The sequence below is a fragment of the Oncorhynchus kisutch genome, unplaced genomic scaffold, assembly GCF_002021735.2.
Source record: "Oncorhynchus kisutch isolate 150728-3 unplaced genomic scaffold, Okis_V2 scaffold440, whole genome shotgun sequence".
NCBI classification, from domain to species: Eukaryota; Metazoa; Chordata; class Actinopteri; order Salmoniformes; family Salmonidae; genus Oncorhynchus; species Oncorhynchus kisutch.
Window position 1 is genome coordinate 85,443 of NW_022262385.1, and position 9,558 is coordinate 95,000.

Genomic DNA, 9,558 nt, shown 5'->3' on the forward strand with positions numbered 1-9,558 from the left:
CTGGTGATTGAAACCGTGCATCTGGTAACCCAAAAACACAAATATGGTCATAAATGCATTTAACGGTCATTCTGATTTTAATGCCCGCTATAGGAGCACCCTACTACGGCCCTCTTTCACTCAGGGCCGTCCTGGGTGCTTTATGGACTGTTTGACAAGTGCTGGAGGAGGAAATAGAGCCGTGCACCTGGTGATTGAAACCGTGCATCTGGTAACCCAAAAACACAAATATGGTCATAAATGCATTTAACGGTCATTCTGATTTTAATGCCCGCTATAGGAGCACCCTACTACGGCCCTCTTTCACTCAGGGCCGTCCTGGGTGCTTTATGGACTGTTTGACAAGTGCTGGAGGAGGAAATAGAGCCGTGCACCTGGTGATTGAAACCGTGCACCTGGTGATTGAAAACGTGCATCTGGTAACCCAAAAATTCAAATATGGTCCTAAATGCATTTAAGGGTCATTCTGATATTAATGCCCGCTATGGAAACACCCTACTACGGCCCTCTCTCTGTCGGGGGCGACCTGAGTGCATTATGGACACTTTGAAATTTCACGATGGATACTGATTGCTATACAAGCGGTAACCCAAAAACACAAATATGGTCATAAATGCATTTAACGGTCATTCTGATTTTAATGCCCGCTATAGGAGCACCCTACTACGGCCCTCTTTCACTCAGGGCCGTCCTGGGTGCTTTATGGACTGTTTGACAAGTGCTGGAGGAGGAAATAGAGCCGTGCACCTGGTGATTGAAACCGTGCATCTGGTAACCCAAAAACACAAATATGGTCATAAATGCATTTAACGGTCATTCTGATTTTAATGCCCGCTATAGGAGCACCCTACTACGGCCCTCTTTCACTCAGGGCCGTCCTGGGTGCTTTATGGACTGTTTGACAAGTGCTGGAGGAGGAAATAGAGCCGTGCACCTGGTGATTGAAACCGTGCACCTGGTGATTGAAAACGTGCATCTGGTAACCCAAAAATTCAAATATGGTCCTAAATGCATTTAAGGGTCATTCTGATATTAATGCCCGCTATGGAAACACCCTACTACGGCCCTCTCTCTGTCGGGGGCGACCTGAGTGCATTATGGACACTTTGAAATTTCACGATGGATACTGATTGCTATACAAGCGGTAACCCAAAAACACAAATATGGTCATAAATGCATTTAACGGTCATTCTGATTTTAATGCCCGCTATAGGAGCACCCTACTACGGCCCTCTTTCACTCAGGGCCGTCCTGGGTGCTTTATGGACTGTTTGACAAGTGCTGGAGGAGGAAATAGAGCCGTGCACCTGGTGATTGAAACCGTGCATCTGGTAACCCAAAAACACAAATATGGTCATAAATGCATTTAACGGTCATTCTGATTTTAATGCCCGCTATAGGAGCACCCTACTACGGCCCTCTTTCACTCAGGGCCGTCCTGGGTGCTTTATGGACTGTTTGACAAGTGCTGGAGGAGGAAATAGAGCCGTGCACCTGGTGATTGAAACCGTGCACCTGGTGATTGAAAACGTGCATCTGGTAACCCAAAAATTCAAATATGGTCCTAAATGCATTTAAGGGTCATTCTGATATTAATGCCCGCTATGGAAACACCCTACTACGGCCCTCTCTCTGTCGGGGGCGACCTGAGTGCATTATGGACACTTTGAAATTTCACGATGGATACTGATTGCTATACAAGCGGTAACCCAAAAACACAAATATGGTCATAAATGCATTTAACGGTCATTCTGATTTTAATGCCCGCTATAGGAGCACCCTACTACGGCCCTCTTTCACTCAGGGCCGTCCTGGGTGCTTTATGGACTGTTTGACAAGTGCTGGAGGAGGAAATAGAGCCGTGCACCTGGTGATTGAAACCGTGCATCTGGTAACCCAAAAACACAAATATGGTCATAAATGCATTTAACGGTCATTCTGATTTTAATGCCCGCTATAGGAGCACCCTACTACGGCCCTCTTTCACTCAGGGCCGTCCTGGGTGCTTTATGGACTGTTTGACAAGTGCTGGAGGAGGAAATAGAGCCGTGCACCTGGTGATTGAAACCGTGCACCTGGTGATTGAAAACGTGCATCTGGTAACCCAAAAATTCAAATATGGTCCTAAATGCATTTAAGGGTCATTCTGATATTAATGCCCGCTATGGAAACACCCTACTACGGCCCTCTCTCTGTCGGGGGCGACCTGAGTGCATTATGGACACTTTGAAATTTCACGATGGATACTGATTGCTATACAAGCGGTAACCCAAAAACACAAATATGGTCATAAATGCATTTAACGGTCATTCTGATTTTAATGCCCGCTATAGGAGCACCCTACTACGGCCCTCTTTCACTCAGGGCCGTCCTGGGTGCTTTATGGACTGTTTGACAAGTGCTGGAGGAGGAAATAGAGCCGTGCACCTGGTGATTGAAACCGTGCATCTGGTAACCCAAAAACACAAATATGGTCATAAATGCATTTAACGGTCATTCTGATTTTAATGCCCGCTATAGGAGCACCCTACTACGGCCCTCTTTCACTCAGGGCCGTCCTGGGTGCTTTATGGACTGTTTGACAAGTGCTGGAGGAGGAAATAGAGCCGTGCACCTGGTGATTGAAACCGTGCACCTGGTGATTGAAAACGTGCATCTGGTAACCCAAAAATTCAAATATGGTCCTAAATGCATTTAAGGGTCATTCTGATATTAATGCCCGCTATGGAAACACCCTACTACGGCCCTCTCTCTGTCGGGGGCGACCTGAGTGCATTATGGACACTTTGAAATTTCACGATGGATACTGATTGCTATACAAGCGGTAACCCAAAAACACAAATATGGTCATAAATGCATTTAACGGTCATTCTGATTTTAATGCCCGCTATAGGAGCACCCTACTACGGCCCTCTTTCACTCAGGGCCGTCCTGGGTGCTTTATGGACTGTTTGACAAGTGCTGGAGGAGGAAATAGAGCCGTGCACCTGGTGATTGAAACCGTGCATCTGGTAACCCAAAAACACAAATATGGTCATAAATGCATTTAACGGTCATTCTGATTTTAATGCCCGCTATAGGAGCACCCTACTACGGCCCTCTTTCACTCAGGGCCGTCCTGGGTGCTTTATGGACTGTTTGACAAGTGCTGGAGGAGGAAATAGAGCCGTGCACCTGGTGATTGAAACCGTGCACCTGGTGATTGAAAACGTGCATCTGGTAACCCAAAAATTCAAATATGGTCCTAAATGCATTTAAGGGTCATTCTGATATTAATGCCCGCTATGGAAACACCCTACTACGGCCCTCTCTCTGTCGGGGGCGACCTGAGTGCATTATGGACACTTTGAAATTTCACGATGGATACTGATTGCTATACAAGCGGTAACCCAAAAACACAAATATGGTCATAAATGCATTTAACGGTCATTCTGATTTTAATGCCCGCTATAGGAGCACCCTACTACGGCCCTCTTTCACTCAGGGCCGTCCTGGGTGCTTTATGGACTGTTTGACAAGTGCTGGAGGAGGAAATAGAGCCGTGCACCTGGTGATTGAAACCGTGCATCTGGTAACCCAAAAACACAAATATGGTCATAAATGCATTTAACGGTCATTCTGATTTTAATGCCCGCTATAGGAGCACCCTACTACGGCCCTCTTTCACTCAGGGCCGTCCTGGGTGCTTTATGGACTGTTTGACAAGTGCTGGAGGAGGAAATAGAGCCGTGCACCTGGTGATTGAAACCGTGCACCTGGTGATTGAAAACGTGCATCTGGTAACCCAAAAATTCAAATATGGTCCTAAATGCATTTAAGGGTCATTCTGATATTAATGCCCGCTATGGAAACACCCTACTACGGCCCTCTCTCTGTCGGGGGCGACCTGAGTGCATTATGGACACTTTGAAATTTCACGATGGATACTGATTGCTATACAAGCGGTAACCCAAAAACACAAATATGGTCATAAATGCATTTAACGGTCATTCTGATTTTAATGCCCGCTATAGGAGCACCCTACTACGGCCCTCTTTCACTCAGGGCCGTCCTGGGTGCTTTATGGACTGTTTGACAAGTGCTGGAGGAGGAAATAGAGCCGTGCACCTGGTGATTGAAACCGTGCATCTGGTAACCCAAAAACACAAATATGGTCATAAATGCATTTAACGGTCATTCTGATTTTAATGCCCGCTATAGGAGCACCCTACTACGGCCCTCTTTCACTCAGGGCCGTCCTGGGTGCTTTATGGACTGTTTGACAAGTGCTGGAGGAGGAAATAGAGCCGTGCACCTGGTGATTGAAACCGTGCACCTGGTGATTGAAAACGTGCATCTGGTAACCCAAAAATTCAAATATGGTCCTAAATGCATTTAAGGGTCATTCTGATATTAATGCCCGCTATGGAAACACCCTACTACGGCCCTCTCTCTGTCGGGGGCGACCTGAGTGCATTATGGACACTTTGAAATTTCACGATGGATACTGATTGCTATACAAGCGGTAACCCAAAAACACAAATATGGTCATAAATGCATTTAACGGTCATTCTGATTTTAATGCCCGCTATAGGAGCACCCTACTACGGCCCTCTTTCACTCAGGGCCGTCCTGGGTGCTTTATGGACTGTTTGACAAGTGCTGGAGGAGGAAATAGAGCCGTGCACCTGGTGATTGAAACCGTGCACCTGGTGATTGAAAACGTGCATCTGGTAACCCAAAAATTCAAATATGGTCCTAAATGCATTTAAGGGTCATTCTGATATTAATGCCCGCTATGGAGCACCCTACTACGGCCCTCTCTCTGTCGGGGGCGTCCTGGGTGCATTATGGACACTTTGAAATTTCACGATGGATACTGATTGCTATACAAGCGGTAACCCAAAAACACAAATATGGTCATAAATGCATTTAACGGTCATTCTGATTTTAATGCCCGCTATAGGAGCACCCTACTACGGCCCTCTTTCACTCAGGGCCGTCCTGGGTGCTTTATGGACTGTTTGACAAGTGCTGGAGGAGGAAATAGAGCCGTGCACCTGGTGATTGAAACCGTGCACCTGGTGATTGAAAACGTGCATCTGGTAACCCAAAAATTCAAATATGGTCCTAAATGCATTTAAGGGTCATTCTGATATTAATGCCCGCTATGGAAACACCCTACTACGGCCCTCTCTCTGTCGGGGGCGACCTGAGTGCATTATGGACACTTTGAAATTTCACGATGGATACTGATTGCTATACAAGCGGTAACCCAAAAATTAAAAGATTATGAATAAGAAGACACAGAGAGGCTTAAAAAGTTAAACTCTCTCTCATGGGATGAAGGGACATACAGGCCTAAAGGCCAAACACCCCTAACCAGGTTATATGCCTCTATCTGGGCATCAGAGGTCACAAACAGGCCTCAAGGCCTTATTTGACCTAACCGGTAAAATGACTTTTTCTGGGAATGAGAGGACACAGAGAGGCTTAAAAGGCTAAACTCTCTCTCATGGGATGAAGGGACATACAGGCCTAAAGGCCAAACACCCCTAACCAGGTTATATGCCTCTATCTGGGCATCAGAGGTCACAAACAGGCCTCAAGGCCTTATTTGACCTAACCGGTAAAATGACTTTTTCTGGGAATGAGAGGACACAGAGAGGCTTAAAAGGCTAAACTCTCTCTCATGGGATGAAGGGACATACAAGCCTAAAGGCCAAACACCACTAACCAGGTTATATGCCTCTATCTGGCCTCAAAACCTTATTTGACCTTTGTTGGACGCCATCTTGGGCTATATGCTGAAACACCAAAACGTGAATAAATCAAAAAGTACAAGTCCAATCTGGATGGGGTTTTTTTTAACTAAAGGGCACACATAGACGATAATGTACATGTAATTAAAACCATTTTTGTATAAAAAATTTGAATAGAAAATCGTGTTTTAAGTTTTTGGAAAATAGTGAATGTTACAGGAAACATAGGTGCCTGTTAGGGCAATTTGTTTTTGACATGCTCTACTTGTTGCCCATTGAGAGAGAGGGTATGAGACGAAATTTGGGACCTCTAGCCCCTCGGGAAGTATTTTTAATCATTTTATGAAAATTACCGATTTTGGCATTAAAACATAAATAGACGTGCAACTGGTAACCTAAAAATAATATCCTAATTTAAAGTAGTCACCTCGTAAGGTGGTTCAAGGTAGGCACCTGGTAACCTAAAAATAAAAAGACTGTCCTAAATGCACTTGTCGGTCATTCTGATATTAATACCCACTATGGGACTATGATAGTGGGCATCTATCCATGGCCCTCTATCCATGGGCGCCCGTCCTGAGTGCTTTATGGACTGTTTAAACTATTCTGATGGATACACATTGTTGTGCACCTGGTGATTGAAAACGTGCATCTGGTAACCCAAAATGGATGGTAAATAAATCACAGAAATTGCACTATGTCCAACTCTTTGTATGGTGATTGGGGAATTAGGCCAAAAAAAAGGGGGACAGAGCAGCTCACCTCCACAGAGGCTGACTGCTCTGCCCCCCTTAAGGACAGTGGAACTATTGACCTTCAGACCTAAAGGCCTAACTCCCTATCCAGGAACAGGCCTCTCTCTCTGGGCATGAGAGTACACATAAATCCCTAAAGGGCCTGTCCAACTCTGGGTATGGTGATTGGGGAATTAGGCCAAAAAAAAGGGGGACAGAGCAGCTCACCTCCACAGAGGCTGACTGCTCTGCCCCCCTTAAGGACAGTGGAACTATTGACCTACAGACCTAAAGGCCTAACTCCCTATCCAGGAACAGGCCTCTCTCTCTGGGCATGAGAGTACACATAAATCCCTAAAGGGCCTGTCCAACTCTGGGTATGGTGATTGGGGAATTAGGCCAAAAAAAAGGGGGACAGAGCAGCTCACCTCCACAGAGGCTGACTGCTCTGCCCCCCTTAAGGACAGTGGAACTATTGACCTACAGACCTAAAGGCCTCACTCCCTATCCAGGAACAGGCCTCTCTCTCTGGGCATGAGAGTACACATAAATCCCTAAAGGGCCTGTCCAACTCTGGGTATGGTGATTGGGGAATTAGGCCAAAAAAAAAGGGGGACAGAGCAGCTCACCTCCACAGAGGCTGACTGCTCTGCCCCCCTTAAGGACAGTGGAACTATTGACCTACAGACCTAAAGGCCTCACTCCCTATCCAGGAACAGGCCTATCTCTCTGGGCATGAGAGTACACATAAATCCCTAAAGGGCCTCACTCCCTATCCAGGAACAGGCCTCTCTCTCTGGGCATGAGATTACACATACAGGCAGGTAGGCCCTCACTCACCACCCGGGGAACACCACTCTATTTCCGGGGATGATTCCAGCAGGGGACCCCCCCTCCACAACCTCGCACACCAGGTGAACCAGGGCACCCACACTTAAGCACCCTTCCTCGGACAATAAAGCATATAGCCGCGCTGTTAAGAACCGCGTGCACCTGGTCACCCAAAATGGATCTCGTGCACCTGGTCACCCAAAATGGATCGCGTGCACCTGGTGACCTAAAAAGGCCCATGTGCACCTGGTCACCCAAAATGGATCTCGTGCACCTGGTCACCCAAAATGGATCGCGTGCACCTGGTGACCTAAAAAGGCCCATGTGCACCTGGTCACCCGGGCGCTTTCCACCCAGAACCTAAGTCCACACTGGGTTGCCGGTGGTACTGTTCTACCTGATTGCCCACTCTCTTTTTGGGCTATCGAACTCTGAGTTGCCCACTCTCTCTTGGGTCTTTGGGTTACCAGGTACCTATGGTACTTTTCTAACTGGTACCCACCTTCCTTAGTCCGATTGCCCACTCTCTTTTTGGGCTATCGGACTCTGAGTTGCCCACTCTCTCTTGGGTCTTTGGGTTACCAGGTACCTATGGTACTTTTCTAACTGGTACCCACCTTCCTTAGTCCGATTGCCCACTCTCTTTTTGGGCTATCGAACTCTGAGTTGCCCACTCTCTCTTGGGTCTTTTGGTTACCAGGTACCTATGGTACTTTTCTAACTGGTACCCACCTTCCTTAGTCCGATTGCCCACTCTCTTTTTGGGCTATCGAACTCTGAGTTGCCCACTCTCTCTTGGGTCTTTTGGTTACCAGGTACCTATGGTACTTTTCTAACTGGTACCCACCTTCCTTAGTCCGATTGCCCACTCTCTTTTTGGGCTATCGAACTCTGAGTTGCCCACTCTCTCTTGGGTCTTTTGGTTACCAGGTACCTATGGTACTTTTCTAACTGGTACCCACCTTCCTTAGTCCGATTGCCCACTCTCTTTTTGGGCTATCGAACTCTGGCTCCTGGTGCATCTATGTGCACCTGGTAACCCATTTGTACTGAAGAGGGGAGGTGGAGGAAGACGCCTTCCGTCCCGACAAAAGCTTGGATCGAGGGCTGACTTTCAATAGATCGCAGCGAGTGAGCTGCTCTGCTACGCACGAAACCCTGACCCAGAATCAGGTCGTCTACGAGTGATTTAGCACCAGGTTCTCCACAAACATGCGGTGCGCATCAGGAGAGGGGCGGCAACTCATTCGGCCGCACCCCGACCCTGTCACGAACGGCTCTACTCACCTGCCAAAAGAGGCAGGCTATCCCGGGCCAACCGAAGCTCCACGGCGCTACGGTAACATTACGCTGACTTAGAGGCGTTCAGTCATAATCCCACAGATGGTAACCATTGGCTCCTCAGCCAAGCACATACACCAAATGTCTGAACCTACTGAGCAGGATTACTATTGCTCATCTGCCTGATAGGAAGAGCCGAGAAGGAAAAAAGCGACTCCCTATGAACGCTACAAGCCAGTTATCCCTGTGGTAACTCTTCTGACACCTCCTCTTGGGCCCAAAAAGTCAGAAGGATAGGGCCTGCTCCACTCTGTATTGATTGGGGAAATCCAAGAAAAAGGGGGACAGAGCCCTCACCTCCACGGAGGCTGACTGCTCTGAGCCCCTTAGGACAGTGGAACTATTGACCTACAGACCTCAAACTCCTCACTCCCTGTCCCCGGAACTCGACGGGCCTCTACACCAGAAAGCCCTCTCGGGGCTGTCCCCGCCTCTGGGTATGGTGATTGGGGAATTAGGCCAAAAAAAAGGGGGACAGAGCAGCTCACCTCCACAGAGGCTGACTGCTCTGCCCCCCTTAAGGACAGTGGAACTATTGACCTACAGACCTAAAGGCCTCACTCCCTATCCAGGAACAGGCCTATCTCTCTGGGCATGAGAGTACACATAAATCCCTAAAGGGCCTCACTCCCTATCCAGGAACAGGCCTCTCTCTCTGGGCATGAGATTACACATACAGGCAGGTAGGCCCTCACTCACCACCCGGGGAACACCACTCTATTTCCGGGGATGATTCCAGCAGGGGACCCCCCCTCCACAACCTCGCACACCAGGTGAACCAGGGCACCCACACTTAAGCACCCTTCCTCGGACAATAAAGCATATAGCCGCGCTGTTAAGAACCGCGTGCACCTGGTCACCCAAAATGGATCTCGTGCACCTGGTCACCCAAAATGGATCGCGTGCACCTG